The following is an 18,186-nucleotide window of genomic DNA, read 5'->3' on the forward strand; positions in this document are numbered from 1 at the left end:
TCACCTACTATGTTTCCTTCTCTCCCTTTTCCTACTGCCAAATTCCAGTCACCCATGACTATTAAATTTTCGTCTCCCTTCACTATCTGAATAATTTCTTTTATTTCATCATAGATTTCTTCAATTTCTTCGTCATCTGCAGAGCTAGTTGGCATATACACTTGTACTACTGTAGTAGGCGGGGGCTTCGTGCCTATCTTGGAAACAATAATGCGTTCACTACGCTGTTTGTAGTAAGTTACCCGGACTCCTCTTTTTTTATTCATTATTAAACCTACTCCTGCATTACTCCTATTTTATTTTGTATTTATAACCCTGTATTCGCCTGACCAAAAGACTTGTTCCTCCTGCCACCGAACTTCACTAATTCCCACTATATCTAACTTTAACCTATCCATTTCCCTTTTTAAATTTTCTAACCTACCTGCCCGATTAAGGGGTCTGACATTCCACGCTCCGATCCGTAGAACGCCAGTTTTCTTTCTCCTGATAAAGACATCCTCTTGAGCAGTCCCCGCCCGGAGATCCGAATAGGGGACTATTTTACCTCCGGAATATTTTACCCAAGAGGACGCCATCATCTTTTAACCATACAGTAAAGCTGCATGCCCTCGGGAAAAATTACGGCTGTAGTTTCCCCTTGCTTTCAGCCGTTTGCAGTACCAGCACAGCAAGGCCGTTTCGATTAGTGTTGCAAGGCCAGATCAGTCAATCATCCAGACTGTTGCCCCTGCAACTACTGAAAAGGCTGCTGCCGTACTTCAGGAACCACACGTTTGTCTGGCCTCTCAACAGATACCCCTCCGTTGTGGTTGCACCTGCGGTACGGCTATCTCTATCGCTGAGGCACGCAAGCCCCCGCAACAATGGCAAGGTCCATGGTTCATTGGGGGGGGGGGGGGGTCCCAGTATGCGGTATAAAGTTACTATACATTCCTCGTGGAACACCAAATACTTCGACTAACTTGGTCACGGAGGCAACCACCATCCGAGCACCGACAATTTACCCGTTCGAATTCACTTAGCTTTGATATATTGCATTCACAACGCTACAGAACACTGTCGCGACCACAACTGACATTGCAGTGTACTAAGGACTCCGCTCGCGGTCAAAGACAACAGCGCAACGTGTAATCTTGGCCAGCATCTGCATTTATGTTTTAGCATGCACGTCTCACTGTGAAAGGTGTACGTTTATTTGGGTACATCTTTCATTAGAGTATATCCATTCAACTATGTACGGTAATTTGTCATTTTTATGTGCCATCTTTACCATGCTCTATCGGAGCTGTAACTACTGGGATTGATCTATGGGAAATGTGTTTTATTTAATCCTAACTCTCCATTTAGGGTAGCAGTCCCTATTTCATGAACACTCCCCGTCTTGCATGACCTCCATTCTGTTACTTAGTTTAACTGTGAGCTAAGGAGAATCTTTTACTCTTTTCAAACTTAGAAGCGGAGGGCTGAACCGCTGGAATGCCCAGGACAATATCAGAGGCGGGGATCGAAGAACAGGGAGAGAACTGGTGGCAGAGGAACCCAGCCTTCACTGTCTTGGCTTACGTGATTTGGAGCACGAAGGTGGAAGGATCTTTTCCGCCGAATTCATGGGTGAGTGTTTCCATTGGTTGCTGGATGTTCGCGGTAGAAACTTTGAGAGTTTTCTAGAAAACCTGTCAGTTAAAACGGGTGAACAAGGAATCCGTAGGACGCTAGGTGACTGGACCGTTGTGTTGCGTCTAGAAACAACGCCTGTGATTTGCAGGAATGTGCACCAAAAGGCGCGTCTTCTTGGGGGTGTTTAGGAGTGTATCGTGGGAAGTTGAAGACGGGACGAGCTGCAGTCCCAATACGACAGACATGCTGTTGGCTGTTGGGGACACGCTGAGCAACTGTATCACGGAGGATTGACAGTGAGACAATATGCGACTGCTTGCTGGAGTACTATTAGTTAGGTCGCAACTAGAGATTGTTAGTAGTCAAAAGTCTTTATACCAAACTCTCACCGAATTGCGGAGATCATTGCCACGTGTGTTATAAACTAAATTATTTGAGCCGCCCTGTTTTGGGTTGACCAGTGTGTTCGTTCTCTTGATTCAATAAATGTAACTAATATCAGTTTCTCTCTCGCTCTTCTCTCGTCACATGCAAATCGGTTAAGTAAATTGTTAGTTTATCAGCACTGCTAATCTCCGTGAATCAGTAATAGTAACTCTCTCTCTCTCGTTCTTTGCCCTCGGGAAAGCTTTTCTCTGTTGCAGTATGTTGGCTTCACCAACTTCGACATAATCGCGTGTACAAACAGTGATCCAATACTGTAAAATGCTTTTTTATTCCAGTCATAAATGAATTCTTTAGACGATGACAGGTTTCAGTCTGTAACGACCATCTTCAGATCTAAAATATATAAATATATACATCTAGTGAGCAGTGTGTCTTTTGACATAAAACAGCAATATGTATCACAATATACTGTCATACACCAGGGAAATGTACAGATAAATTATGGCATAACGTACCTTTTTACACCATGTCCTGGAGTGATACGGCCATAATGACATCGTGAAAACATATAAATATAATCAGCATAGCGTTGTCACATAGATTTAAAATATGGTGTAGAATAGGCCGATCGTCCACATACTGGTTATTGCCAACTAGCTACTGAGGTAAAGTAGCATCCAGAAACCTGTTTACCTACACCCTCCCTAGATGTCGCTACTGTGGGCTTGCTTATGTGTAGTTATCATTTACGCAAAAAAACACAATCTGATAAAAGCACATTAGATGAAATGCATGTAGCAGACTTATTAAAATCGATGAAGGTTAATAAACTTTCGATTTTCAGAAACTCTATATGTACAGACACTATTATTGGAGCCAGTTCATGCCATCTGCCTCGATATAAAAGGGCTTTTTTCACCTCTATGATCGGTTGCTTAAGGTCAATCCTTCCAAAACCCAGGCGATCATTGTAGGCAAAACCACCCCTTCCTTCCACCTCCTCGATTTCTACATCACCATCTATGGCCGTCCTATCGCCCTCACCCCCACCCTTAAGTACCTTGGTGTCACCCTCGACCGTCACCTCTCCTGGACCCCCCACCTGTGGACGATCCCAACCAACGCACGCTCCCGCCTCTGTCTCCTCAAGCTCCTTTCCGGCCGTACTTGGGGTCTGGACCACTCCACCATCATCCATACCTATAAATCCCTCATTCGCTCTATCCTTTGCTACGCCCACCCTGCCTGGATCTCCGCTCCCCCTACCTTTTATGAATCCCTTCAGATCCTAGAACGCCATGCTCTTCGCCTCGCCTATCGCATCCCTCTCCCCTCCCCCACGCGGATCCTGTACGACCTTATTCCCTTCCCCCACCTCCTCCTTTTCCTCGAACGGATACGGATCCTCTAAACCTCCTGTAAACTCGATCCTCCTCACCCGCTGGTCTATCCCATCCTCTCCCGCCCCCGTCCGCTGCCACGCCTGTACTTCCACATCCCACCTGCTCTCCATCTCTCCACTCTCCACACCCTCACCCAAGGTGGCTTCCACCAGCTCCCCCTCCCTGATGATGCCCTCCTCCCCTCCATCTATCCCTCCTACCAACTTTGATTCTTCCTCCCTCTTCCTGTGTTTGTTCCTTTGAGCACCCTCTCCCCTTCTCTCCCCCTTCCCTCCCTCATCCCTTTCTCCCCACTCCTCCCCCGGGCTTCCCCTACCCCCGTACTCCACTCCTCCTCCCATCTCCTCTGCCATTGGCATCTTTGATCTCCCCTCTCCCTCCCCCTCCCCCTTCTTCCCCTCTTGGCAGCTCCCTGGACTCGCACACGTTACGTGGACATTCGCACGCCAGAGATCATCGCCGTCTGTTTTCTCGTGTGTGCCATCGTGTTTGTGTTTAGTGTTCGCCGTCACGCTCCAACCTGTGCCGTCGACATCATCAGTGTTTGTGCGCCGTGCCAACGTGTTTCAGTGTATTTATCGTTGAGTGTGAACGGCTCTGTGTTTTTGTATTCTGTGTCTACTGTCTTTTACCCACCATTATGTCTATTATGTGTATTCTTTATGTTTTCTCATTGTCTACTCTAAGGCTGAAGAGCATCGTAGAATGCTGCTGCCAGCCTACCTGTTGTACAGGTATTAAAATTACAATAAAAGAAAAAAAAACTCTATTATCTCTGTGCTGCCCCTCCCCGCCTTATGGGTCCTCTCCCTCCTTTGGTCCCCCCCCCTTTCGTTTTTCCTCTCCTCCCTCCTTGTTTTCCCCCTCATCTGTCCAGGTCCACCACCCCATCTGCCCTAGGCTACGGTGTGTCCTCTTTGTGCCGACATTTTAGTGCAGTGTTTACAGTCAGTGTTCAGTGTTGTGTGTCTTTTCCGAAGAGTTGCGAACGGCCATTATACTGTCGCTGGGTGTGATTTTATATCTCTTGCGAACAGAAACCAGACTGTCACCATGTTTTTTAATTGTCTGTCTACTGCGTTACCTGTCTGCATCCTGTGTATTTTTATTCGCTATTCCAACCCTTTGCTTTTTGTTTTAACTTCCCCAATTTTTCGCCGTTTTACAATTTTAATCCCCGTTTTATCGCCTGCTTTTATTGTTTCTTAACTTCTCCTTACATTTTAAAAAGTCTGTAGGCTGCAGAGCTGCGTACTAAGCTGCTGCCAGCCCGCCCCCTTAGGGGGGAATCGAAATTCAATAAAGGAAAAAAAACTCTATGATCCACCGACTTTTTAGATTACCATTGGCCGACAGTGAAGTACACCAAGAACTTAGTATATTAAAGTAAATTGCAGTAGCCAACTGTTTTTCAGCTAAAGATGTTGTGCGCCCATACAATAGGATAAAAAAACAGAAAGTAAATAATAGGCCAACCCACAATCATCTAGAAAAAAGAAAGAACAAAGAAAAACTGAAAACTATTCCAATGAAATTTTACGAAAAAATGTCCCAACAAACAGAAAAGTGTTTGAATGAATCTAAGGTTAGATGTGGTTTTCAAGTTAACAACACTCTGAAACTCCATTTAAAACACAGTTTGAGTAAAGACTCTAATAAATTTGACGGTTCTGGGGTTTACAAAATCATTTGTAGTAGTTGTAACAAATTTTACATCGGTCAAACTGGCCGCTCTTTTAAAATTAGATTCAGAGAGCATTTGCAAGCACATAACAAAACTGCATAAGGAATGCATTTAGCAGAAACCGACCACACTGTAGACAATATCGAGAGTTGTAATCGTATTTTACACAGAGCAGAGAAGAGTCGCACTCTCGACTTGTTGGAAGAGCTAGAAATTTACAAAACCAAAAGGCATGAGCCCACTAGGGTACTCAATCGACAAAGCGATTTTCTACCCACGCCTACTTTGCTTTGTTTGATAAAATACTACGATAACCAATTTTTTTTCCTTTATTGATTTTCAATTCCCCCCGAAGGGGGCAGGCTGGCAGCAGCTTAGTACGCTGCTCTACAGCCTACAGACTTTTTTTAAAAAACGGAAGAAGAAAAGAAACAAGAAAAACAGGCGATAAAACGCTGACTTAAAGTGTAAAAATGGCGGAAAAATGCGGAAAGTTAAAACAGAAAGCAAAAGGGGTTGGCAATGTTAATAAAAGACACAGGAATCAGACAAGTAACATAGTAGACACACAATTAAAAAACATGGCGACAGTCTGGTTTCTGTTCGCAAGAGATAAAACAATCACATCCAGCGACAGTATGATGGCCATTCGCAACACTCCCCAAAAGACACAACACAGAACACCCACTGTAAAGCACTCACTGTAAAACACTGAACGAAAATGGCGGCACAAAGATGACACTCCCGAGCCAAAGGGGGGGGGGGGGGGAAGGTGGACCTGGAGGAGGGGGAAAAACAAGGAGGGAGGAGAGGAAAAAACGAAAACGGGGGGCGGGGGGGAACCAAGGAGGGAGAGGACTCATAAGGCGGGAGAGGGGCAGGGCAGACACGAGAGGAAATGAGAAGAGGCAGAGGAGGGAAATGCAAAAGGACTCGGGGGAGAGAAGCGGACAGAGAGAGGGGAGGTGGGTGCGATAACCAAATTGTTTTTTTTTCCTTTATGGAGTTTCAATTCCCCCTAAACGGGGGGGGGGGGGGGGGAGGGCTGGCAGCAGCTTATTACGCCACTCTTCAGCCTACAGAGTTTGTTTTAAAAAGATGAAGATAATTAAAAAATAATAACAGTTGGCGATAAAATCGGTGACTTAAAGGTAAAATGGCAGAAAATTCTGGAGCTTAAAACATAGAACACAGGGTTGATGATGCTAATAAAATACACAGGAAGCAGAAAAATAATAGACAGACAATTAAAAAACACGGCGACAGTCTGGGTTCTGTTCGCAAGAGATGTAAAATGCACACCCAACGACAGCATGATTTCTGTTCGCAGCACTGTGGAAAGACGCACAACATTGAACACTCAGTTAAACACTGCACTAAAAAGTTGGCACAAATATGACATACCACACCCGAGAGCAGGTGGGAGGAAACTGGTCAGATGACGGGAAAGAAAGGGGGGGAAGGAGAGGAAAAGTGAAGGGGGAGGGGGAAAGGAGCCAATGGAAGATGAGGATCCATAAGATGGGTGGGGGGTGCTGAGCAGATGTGCCAGGGAGTGGGGAAGGCAGAGGAGGGGAGTACAAAAGGACTGAGGGGGGGGGGGAGAAAGGAGATAGGATAGGCGGGGAGAAAACACAGGATGGAAGTGGGGAGGAAAAGGGAGCCCAGGGAAAGGACGGAGGAAAGGAAGGGGGTGAGGATCAGAGTTGATAGGAGGGATAAATGGAGGGAGAGAGGGCACCATCCGGGAGGGGGAGTTGATGGAGGCCACCTTGGGAAATGAGATGTAGGGTGTAGAGATGGAGGGTAGAGGGGATACAACAGTGAAGACATGGCAGGGGTCAGGGATGGGAGAGGAGAGGAGCAACCAGGGGGTGAGGGGGTTCAAGGCAGCGGGAGATAACCAAATTTTTTTTTTCCTTATTGTTATTTGTATACCTGTACAAATCAGGCAGGCTGGCAGCGGCACACTACGCCGCTCTTCAGCCATAGTGTTCAGAAAAAGCATAAGAACGAAGAATGATAATGAACATAGTGACGGACAAAAGAGAGAGGTCACAGAGACACAAAAAACACGGAGTCGTTCACACGTGACGATAACAACACTGAAAACACGTTGACACGGCGCACAGAACACTGATGAATCCGACGGCACAAGTAAACGGAGTAGCGGGACGGCGGACACCAAAAACACTAAACATCGTCACACACACGAGACACAGAAGGCGATGATCTCCGGCGCGCGAAAGTTCACTATGCATGTGCGAGTCCGGGGACCTGCCAAGAGAGGAGGAGGAGGAAGGGGAGTGGGAGAGCGAGAGCGGAGAGCAGGGATGCCACGGGCAAGGGAGAGAGTGGGGAGGGAGGAAGGGGTAGGGGAAGCCCGGGGGAAGAAGGGTGGAGGGAGGGGATGGGGGAAAAGGAAAGAGAAGAGAAGAGAAGGGAGGGATTGTGCCTAAAGGAAAGGACACCGGAAGTGGGAGGTGGGGCAGGATCAAAGTTGATAGGAGGGGTAGATGGAGGGGACGAGGACATCATCAGGGAGGGGGAGCTGGCGGAAGCCACCTTGGGAGAGGGTAGATAACCAAATAATGCCTCGCTTATTTATACCTACCCTTACTTGATGAGTTATGTTGAGAACAGAAGGCAGTTCCCTTACTTCCGCATAGTAGTCGCACTAATCTTGTAACTGATTATCTCCTACCTACTCATGGAATGTATAGCCAAACTATATAATTTTATTTATTGAATGCTTATATGTTGTTTGAAAGTTTTCTGTGAGAGACACGTCACGATGTATGTAAAGCCCTCTATTGGTTCAGTTCTTACGATTGGTGCATGCCTGCATAAGATCCTAGCGGCATACCCAACAGAGGGCATTGTTCATTGATCTGTCTCTCTTTCAGCTGTCATATAGACATTATATCTTTCATAAGTAATTTATAGGCTGCCACAGGCAATGTATTGCGCTATATTAATTGTTGACCGTAAATTCACCATAAAAAAAAGGGTCGGACCTATACTCTTCATATATTTTCTTTTAATAATTTTACATGGATAACTGCATTCATCTTTTAATGTATCAGAATTGGTTTCTATGATAGTCATCAATTTAGTAAGTCTGCTACATGCATTTTATCTAATGTGCTTTTATCAGATTATGTTTTTTTGCATAAATGATAACTACATATAAGCAAGCCCACAGTAGCGACATCTAGGGAGGATGTAGGTAAACAGGTTTCTGGATGCTACTGTACCTCAGTAGCTAGTTGGCAATAACTAGTATGTGGACGATCGGCCTATTCTACACCATATTTTAAATCTATGTGACGATGCTATGCTGATTATATTTATGTTTTGACGATGTCATTATGGCCGTATCACTCCAGGACATCGTGTAAAAAGGTACGTTATACCATAATTTATCTGTACATTTCCCTGGTGTATGACAGTATATTGTGACACATATTGCTGTTTTATGTTAAAAGACACACTGCTCACTAGATGTATATATTTATATATTTTAGATCTGAAGATGGTCATTACAGACTGAAACTGGTCATCGTCTAAAGAATTCATTTGTGATCAGGGAGTGGAATAAAAAAGCATTTTGCATTATGTTGGATCACTTTCCCTTGTTCCCATAGAGGCACCCCACGCCCATCAAGCTGATCACTTTGTCTGCTAAGTTATTCTCAGTTCTTCATTTCGTAATGAACAATAGCATTTCAGAACATTGTTTGATATGCAATTCAAATTTTATTCATGTAAATGTAACTGTCAATAGATCCAAAGGTCTGAATTCAGTCTTTTACTCCAAGCATCTCATGTCATTTTCCGTTGTACTCGAGAATAGATTTAGAAATATATGAGGTATGGCTAAACATTGTGTTTGTCTCTTTGACCGGTTCACCGCTTGGTGCAACCAGTGGTTGCTCAAGGTCAATCCCTCCAAAACCCAGGCGATCATCGTAGGTAAACCACCCCTTCCTTCCGCCTCCTTGATTTCTATCTCACCATCTATGGCCGTCCTATCACCCTCACTCCAACCCTTAAGTACCTTGGTGTCACCCTCGACCGTCGCCTCTCCTGGACTCCCCACCTCCGGACAATCCAAGCCAAGGCACGCTCCCGCCTCAGTCTCCTCAAGCTCCTCTCCGGCCGTACGTGGGGTCTGGACCCCTCCTCCATCCTCCACACCTATAAATCCCTCATCCGCCCTATCCTTTGTTATGCCCATCCGGCTTGGATCTCCGCCCCCCTGCCTTTTACAAACCCCTCCAAATCCTTAAACGCCATGCTCTCCGGCTCGCCTATCGCATCCGTCTCCCCTCCCCCACGTGGATCCTGTACGATCTCATCCCCCTCCCCCACCATCTCCTTTTCCTTGAAAGGATACGGATCCTTACACCTCCCATAAACTCGATCCTCCTCACCTGCTCGTCTCCCCGATCCTCTCCCACCCCCGCCCGCTGCCGCGCCTGTATTCCCACGTCCCACCCTGTCTCCATCTCTCCACCCTCCTTACCCTCTCCCAAGGTGGCTTCCGCCAGCTCCCTCTCCCTGATGATGCCCTCCTCCCCTCCATCTACCCCTCCTATCAACTTTGACCCTGCCCCACCCCACACTTCTGGTGTCCTTTCCTTTAGGCACCCTCCCTCCCTTCTCTTCCCTTCTCTTTCCTTTTCCCCCATCCCCTCCCTCCACCCCTCTTCCCCCGGGCTTCCCCTCCCCCTTCATCCCTCCCCCTATCTCCCCTGCCCGTGGCATCTCTGCTCCCTCCTCTCGCTCTCCCACTCCCCTTCATCTTCCTCCTCTCTTGGCAGGTCCCCGGACTCGCACACGCACAGTGAACATTCGCGCGCCGGAGGTCATTGCCGTCAGTGTCTCGTGTGTGTGCCTTCGTTTGTGTTTAGTGTATGTTCGCTGTCACGCCGCCACTGTTCACGTGTACCGTCACCGTCATCCATGTTTTGTGCGCCGTGTCAACTAGTGCCAGTGATGTTTTCTCGTCCAGCGTGAACGGCTCTGTGTTTTTTGTTTTTTAGTGTCTACATTGTTTTGCCCGCCGTTTTGATTGTATTCTCTGTGCCCCCTCTATGTATCACTTATTGTAAACCTCAAGGCTGAAGAGCGGCGTACTCAGCTGCTGACAGCCCGCCTTGTGTAAGGTGATAAAAATCACAATAAAGAAAAAAAAATTGCCTCTTTAAGGCCGTACTGTGCTGCTTGTGGCCGTTACGTTGGGTTAAAGAACTTGTTTTACTTGTTCTCAAGGCAGAAATTCATCCTACTTTAATTAACCACAGTGTGGCCATCGCGCTTACGATGCACAAAGCCACCATCAGTGAATGTGTTAAAAGAACAGTACTTGTATTTCACAACGAAGGCTTAGAGGAGAACGAACTTTGCAGTCAGCATTCGTCACCGTCATACACTCCAAACATCGGGCGTTACACTCCAGGTATACAAGACGATCGCCACTGGTTCTCACGCCGATAATTTGGACAGCAGCCGTTGCACATCTGACTTCTTGTGGATGTGTTCCATGTTCGAAGTCTTCGTGACGTCAACTTTCCACAACGCAAGACAAGTTGCTGGTGTATTTACGAAAAACAAAAAATCGCCAAACAGCCGTATATTTTCAGAAGTTATTTTATTTAAACGACCAATTTCGGCATCTCATTAATGCCATCTTCGGGGCTCTATGCACTCCATGTGAAGGCATTCAGATATATCGATACTTGCGTAACTGGAACCATCAATATCTGGATTCCGTGAATTCGTTTTTGGAGTGTTTGCTTCGAAGACAGAATCCAAACAGTAATGGCCCCAGTTATACATATATCTGATTGTCTATACAAAGAGTGCACAGGCGCCTGAAGATGCATTAATGAGATGCTGAAACTGGTCGTCTAAATAAAATAGCTTTTGAAAACGTACGGCTGTCTGGTGAGTTTTCTTTGGTAAGTATTTGATCGGCCGCTGTCCGGAATACACGATGATTCAACAGAGAGTGGCTCGTGTTGTCCTGGCCTGCCTACAAACGAAGGATGTTTGACTGTTGCCCTGGTCAGCATATTCTCCCATCTGACCTCTTGAAGACACCTAGCTACAGGTCGCCGAGAGGCCACCACGTCACTATTCGTCAGCCGCTACGACTCATGAACACCACAGAGCTAAAACATCATGCAGTGACGTCATCCAAGCTCTGCTCGACTCGACGCACAGGCGAATTAGTCGTTCCTGGTAGCAGAGGCAGAAGTTCCTGCACTAGATGTCACACAATGTGCACCACTAAGTCACCTACAAATTTCATAACGTAATCTTCTTACCACACAACAGATAGCATTTTTGTTTAAGATGTTGCAGTATTAATGGCCGGCGATAAAGGATGAACGTGATTTTTTGCTGGGTTACATGTCACACGGGAATGCAGAACAACTAAGTGGCAGATACTGCAGCCACGGAGAGCTGCGAGATATCTGTAGTTCGAAAAGTGGGTACACTGAGTCACAGCGCCCGAGATTGCGCAAAAGATTATTATTCCGCCGCCTCCACTGGGGCAGTAGTAGTTCAGACGATATCGAGAGCAGTCGGTGTTCTTTTGGGCGAGAGAGTAGACGATCTGAGTGTTGACTGAAATGTTGTACTGATCGGTTGAGAAAGGAGATGGGCTTTTGCTTTATGATGCTGGTGTAATGGAATATTTTGGTCAATATATAATGAGGTAAAAAGGTATTACAGTTTTCTTTAATAACAATCCCTTTTGCTCACAGGTACAGTCGACAAACCATCTGGCTCGTGTTCATTTATTAGACCGTAATTCTGGTTTCTATGTGCAATTATAGTATTTCTGGTTTTTCTATTAGTTCATTGTAAATGGTGTTTAAAATATTTCGTCGTATTGAGAAAGGACAGAGCCTGATACATGTACGTTGAGTCACACTACCACACACAGAACAGTTACACTTGTGCTTGTTGTTTCGTAGCTTTTATAGTTGTACGGGACTTAATTAATCAATTGTGTTAATGGAAATTCCTTGTCAATCTTTATTTTTATTTTATGCAGTCAGATTGCGTGCTAATACTAGTCAGGGCAACCGGTTACGAGACTTCGTAACCGGTCACACAGCTAGTAAAATTATTGCATTTATTCACTAATATTAGTCAATTATTTTTAATTTAGCCCCCTTGCACGTGGCGACCGCTGCTTCGGATCGTCCCTTGGAATTCTTTTGATAGTAAAAATAGTAGACAGTAGTATTGTTGTAATAATTTGTAGTTTAGTAATTGTAGTCTATATTGCATGTGTAGATTTTGTAATTGAACATTTGTAGTTGTCTTGTCATTCTTCTAATGGTATTTTGGTAGACTTTCATTTTTGATGTGTCGTATTCAGGTTTGACAATTTTGTGCAATTGTGAAGGTTTTAATAGTTCGTTAATCGTGTTTGTCGGGAAGCATTTCGTGTGAATGGTATTGTTGGTGATAAAGTGTTATATTGTGTGTAATTTTCGTATAGTGACGAGTTTTATATGTTTTGTAAATGATTACCCGTGGTCTAGGGGTAGCGTTATCATCCATCAGGAGGTGGGACCCACTGCACCCCTGAAAAGGCGGACATACTGGTGCAAAATGACGTCGGGACACACCTCATCTGTTACAGTTCCTCTATCAAAGACGTGCAGGGGTGTACGTGCACAAATCCTAATCCCACCCCTCACCATCAAACCACGACCTCTATACAGATCCCTTTCAAGGACATTAAGGGGTTGGTATCTGGTTCCGTGGTGTAGGGGTAGCATCTTTGATTTATAATCAAAACGTCTTCCGTCCCGGGTTCTATCCCCGCCACTGCTTAAATTTTGATAAATAATCAGCATTGGCGGCCGAAGACTTCCGGCATAAGAAGTCAGCCTCATTCTGCCAACGGCCTTGTGAAAGAGGGCGGAGGGGCGGATAGAGGTTCAGGGCACTCTCTTGTCCTAGGGGTGGGAAATTGCCCCTAAAGGCGGAAGAATCAGCAATGATCAACGACATGAGGATGCAGAAGGCAATGGAAACCACTGCATTAAAGACACGTAACGTGTATCCACAGGACATGTGGCCTGTAATTGAAGAAGTGTCGTGATGATCTCTCCATTGGCAAAAGATTCCGGAATAGTCCCCCATTCGGATCTCCGGGAGGGGACTGCCAAGGGGGAGGTTACCATGAGAAAAAGATTGAATAATCTACGAAAGGATAACGTTCTACGAGTCGGGGCGTGGAATGTCAGAAGCTTTAACGTGATAGGGAAACTAGAAAATCTGAAAAGGGAAATGCAAAGGCTCAATCTAGATATAGTAGGGGTCAGTGAAGTGAAGTGGAAGGGGTTTCTGATTAGATGAGTATCGGGTAATATCAACAGCAGCAGAAAATGGTGTAACAGGTGTAGGATTCGTTATGAATAGGAAGGTAGGGCAGAGGGTGTGTAACTGTGAACAGTTCAGTGACCGGGCTGTTCTAATCAGAATCGACAGCAGACCAACACCGACAACGATAGTTCAGGTATACATTCCGACGTCGCAAGCTGAAGATGAACAGATAGAGAAAGTGTATGAGGATATTGAAAGGGTAATGCAGTATGTAAAGTGGGACGAAAATCTAATAGTCATGGGCGACTGGAATGCAGTTGTAGGGGAAGGAGTAGAAGAAAAGGTTACGGGAGAATATGGGCTTGGGACAAGGAATGAAAGAGGAGAAAGACTAATTGAGTTCTGTAACAAGTTTCAGCTAGTAATAGCGAATACCCTGTTCAAGAATCACAAGAGGAGGAGGTATACTTGGAAAAGGCCGGGAGATACGGGAAGATTTCAGTTAGATTACATCATGGTCAGACAGAGATTCCGAAATCAGATACCGGATTGTAAAGAGTACCCAGGAGCAGATATAGACTCAGATCACAATATAATAGTGATGAAGAGTAGGCTGAAGTTCAAGACATTGGTCAGGAAGAATCAATACGCAAAGAAGTGGGATACGGAAGTACTAAGGAATGACGAGATACGTTTGAAGTTCTCTAACGCTATAGATACAGCAATAAGGAATAGCGCAGTAGGCAGACAGTTGAAGAGGAATGGACATCTCTAAAAAGGGCCATCACAGAAGTTGGGAAGGAAAACATAGGTACAAAGAAGGTAGCTGCGAAGAAACCATGGGTAACAGTAGAAATACTTCAGTTGATCGATGAAAGGAGGAAGTACAAACATGTTCCGGGAAAATTAGGAATACAGAAATACAAGTCGCTGAGGAATGAAATAAATAGGAAGTGCAGGGAAGCTAAGACGAAATGGCTGCAGGAAAAATGTGAAGACATCGAAAAAGATATGATTGTCGGAAGGACAGACTCAGCATAAAGGAAAGTCAAATCAACCTTTGGTGACACTAAAAGCAACGGTGTAACATTAAGAGTGCAACGGGAATTCCACTGTTAAATGCAGAGGAGAGAGCAGATAGGTGGAAAGAATACATTGAAAGCCTCTATGAGGGTGAAGATTTGTCTGATGTGATAGAAGAAGAAACAGGAGTCGATTTAGAAGAGATAGGGGATCCAGTATTAGAGTCGGAATTTAAAAGAGCTTTGGAGGGCTTACGGTCAAATAAGGCAGAAGGGACAGATAACATTCCATCAGAATTTCTAAAATCATTGGGGGAAGCGGCAACAAAACGACTATTCACGTTGGTGTGTAGAATATATGAGTCTGGCGATATACCATCTGACTTTCGGAAAAGCATCATCTACACAATTCCGAAGACGGCAAGAGCTGACAAGTGCGAGAATTATCGCACAATCAGCTTAACAGCTCATGCATCGAAGCTGCTTACAAGAATAATCTACAGAAGAATGGAGAAGAAAATTGAGAATGCGCTAGGTGACGATCAGTTTGGCTTTAGGAAAAGTAAAGGGACGAGAGAGGCAATTCTGACGTTACGGCTTATAATGGAAGCAAGGCTAAAGAAAAATCAAAACACTTTCATAGGATTTGTCGACCTGGAAAAAGCGTTCGACAATATAAAATGGTGCAAGCTGTTCGAGATTCTGAAAAAAGTAGGGGTAAGCTATAGGGAGAGACGGGTCATATACAATATGTACAACAACCAAGAGGGAATAATAAGAGTGGACGATCAAGAACGAAGTGCTCGTATTAAGAAGGGTGTAACACAAGGCTGTAGCCTTTCGCCCCTACTCTTCAATCTGTACATCGAGGAAGCAATGATGGAAATAAAAGAAAGGTTCAGGAGTGGAATTAAAATACAAGGTGAAAGGATAACAATGATACGATTCGCTGATGACATTGCTATCCTGAGCGAAAGTGAAGAAGAATTAAATGATCTGCTGAACGGAATGAACAGTCTAATGAGTACACAGTATGGTTTGAGAGTAAATCGGAGAAAGACGAAGGTACTGAGAAGTAGTAGAAATGAGAACAGCGAGAAACTTAACATCAGGATTAATGATCACGAAGTCAATGAAGTTGAGGAATTCTGCTACCTAGGCAGTAAAATAACCAATGACAGACGGAGCAAGGAGGACATCAAAAGCAGACTCGCTATGGCAAAAAAGGCATTTCTGGCCAAGAGAAGTCTACTAATATCAAATACCGGCCTTAATTTGAGGAAGAAATTTCTGAGGATGTACGTCTGGAGTACAGCATTGTATGGTAGTGAAACATGGACTGTGGGAAAACCGGAACAGGAGAGAATCGAAGCATTTGAGATGTGGTGCTATAGACGAATGTTGAAAATTAGGTGGACTGATAAGGTAAGGAATGAGGAGGTTCTACGCAGAATCGAAGAGGAAAGGAATATGTGGGAAACACTGATATGGCAACACGGTTAGACTCACGAATAGGCACATGTTTTGAAAACATGAAAGATGAATTAAAAAAAGAAAAATAGAGAAGAAGTACAACCGATTTTGAATGCTCACAACAATAGATTAACTTCAATAGAAAATAGACAAAAGGTACAGGATAGAGAACAGGAAGGAAGAGACCGCGTATTTACTTCCTTGATGGCGGGGAACCACGATGCCGGAAGCCTATAGCCGTCCTCTCTATTGAAATTACATGCATTCTTAGAAATGTCAACCGCTTTTCGGACCTTTCTTCTATAAATGTTTGTTTCTTTAGCCAGTACACGTACGTTATTAAAATAGATGTCAGAGCCACAGTTCTCGCGATGTTCTGCTACTGCCGATTTTGCACTTTGTTTTAGCCGCATGTGCCGTTCGTTTTCCTTAATGCGTTCTTTAAAAGTTCCTCCCGTTTCGCCTATATACACTTTGCCGCAGCTACATGACACTTGACAAACGCCTGCATTATGAGGTAATCTGGGGCATCCGTTTTCCGTCGGAAAAAGTCTTTTATTTTGTTTTGACTAAAGAAAGATGTTTGAATACCATTTTTCTTTAAAAGTCTGCTTATGCGTTCAGTGACCGCTGAAACGAACGGTAACCTGACAGAGTGAGAAGGCGGTTCTTCGTCATTCTTATTAGCGGTATAACAACGGCCACGAAAGCCTGCAGACTTACAGTGAATGGTTTGCCAAATAAATATGACCAGAACTTGATGATGGTTCAAAGAACCACAAGGCACTCTCTTAAATGGCCGACGTGCCTTTGCTACCTGGATGACACTGTCGTTTTTCGAAAGATACTGAACAACATCTAAGCCGCCTGACAATCCTATTGAAGCGTATTCAGACTGCAGGCTTCCTCCTGAATCTGAAGAAGTGACTCTTCGCCGCCCAAAAGAGAAAAATCTTGGGTTACCTAGTGAGTCTACCCTGATCCAGAGAAGACGAGAGCAGTCACAGATTTTCCGATTGGCATGTCACTTCCAAGAATTACTGCAGGGAGACGCCAAATTTTCCTAGAACAAAGTGCAAGAAAGATCTTTTAAATTACAGATTGCAGCAATCAGTCGTCTTTTTTAAATTTTATTGTGCAGATCTAGATTTCAGCTAGAAGCTAGCCATTCACAGTGCACTATTATTTTCGCTCAATGCAGGTAATTCCCTGTTGGTCGGGGTTCACCCACAGTTCACTGAATACTGAATGAGTATTAAGTGAACTGTGGATGAAGCCCGACCAACAGGGAATTACATGCATTGAGCGAAAATAATAGTGCATTTGCGAATGGCTAGCTCCTAGCCGAAATATACATCTGCACAATACAATTTAAAAAAGACGACTGATCGCTGCAATCTGTAATTTACAAGTCAATATAACAGTCACTGAGTGCAACAGCTTTCTGAATGGAAGGTAACCTGTGAAAGATCTTTGCTTATCCTTAAGTAGGTGCTAACATCTTTTCCAGTTCTAGCACTCAATGACAAGAATGCATGAGAGAACTTCACACCAATGCTAGCGATTATGGGGTATATGCAGTTCTAGTGCAAATTCAAAGTGCTGAAAATATGTTAGCTTATGCTGCTAGAGTAATATCCGAGGTGAAGTATTCTACAGCCGAAAGAGAGTGCCTTGTTGTTGTTTGAACCATCAGCAAGTTCTGGTCATATTTATTTGACAAACCATTCACTGTTGTGACAGACTACCATTCTCTTCAAATTCAAATGGCTCTGAGCACTATGGGACTTAACCTCTGAGGTCATCAGTCCCCTAGAACTTAGAACTACTTAAACCTAACTAACGTAAGGACATCACACACATCCATGCCGAGGCAGGATTCGAACCTGCGACCGTAGCGGTCGCGTGGTTCCAGACTGAAGCGCCTAGAACCGCTCGGCCACACCGGCCGGCTACCATTCTCTAACCTGAAGGATCTATTGGGTCAACTGGTGAGACGGCCACAGGGGTTTCAGACGTATGACGTCACAGTTGCGTACAAAACTGGATGCAAGCACAGGGAGGACGACAGCATTGTAAGGATTCTTTTAGCGGAATACAGCAGTGTGGGGGAAATTTCAGCCGTCAGGGCCTTAAATGATATTGCTGCTGAACAAAGGGAAGATCCAGCACTACTGAAAACTATACAAGCCTTGAAGAATGGGGAACCGACCAAAGGAGATTTCCAATTAATAAACGG

This window comes from Schistocerca cancellata, chromosome 1, assembly GCF_023864275.1.
Source record: "Schistocerca cancellata isolate TAMUIC-IGC-003103 chromosome 1, iqSchCanc2.1, whole genome shotgun sequence".
NCBI lineage: Eukaryota > Metazoa > Arthropoda > Insecta > Orthoptera > Acrididae > Schistocerca > Schistocerca cancellata.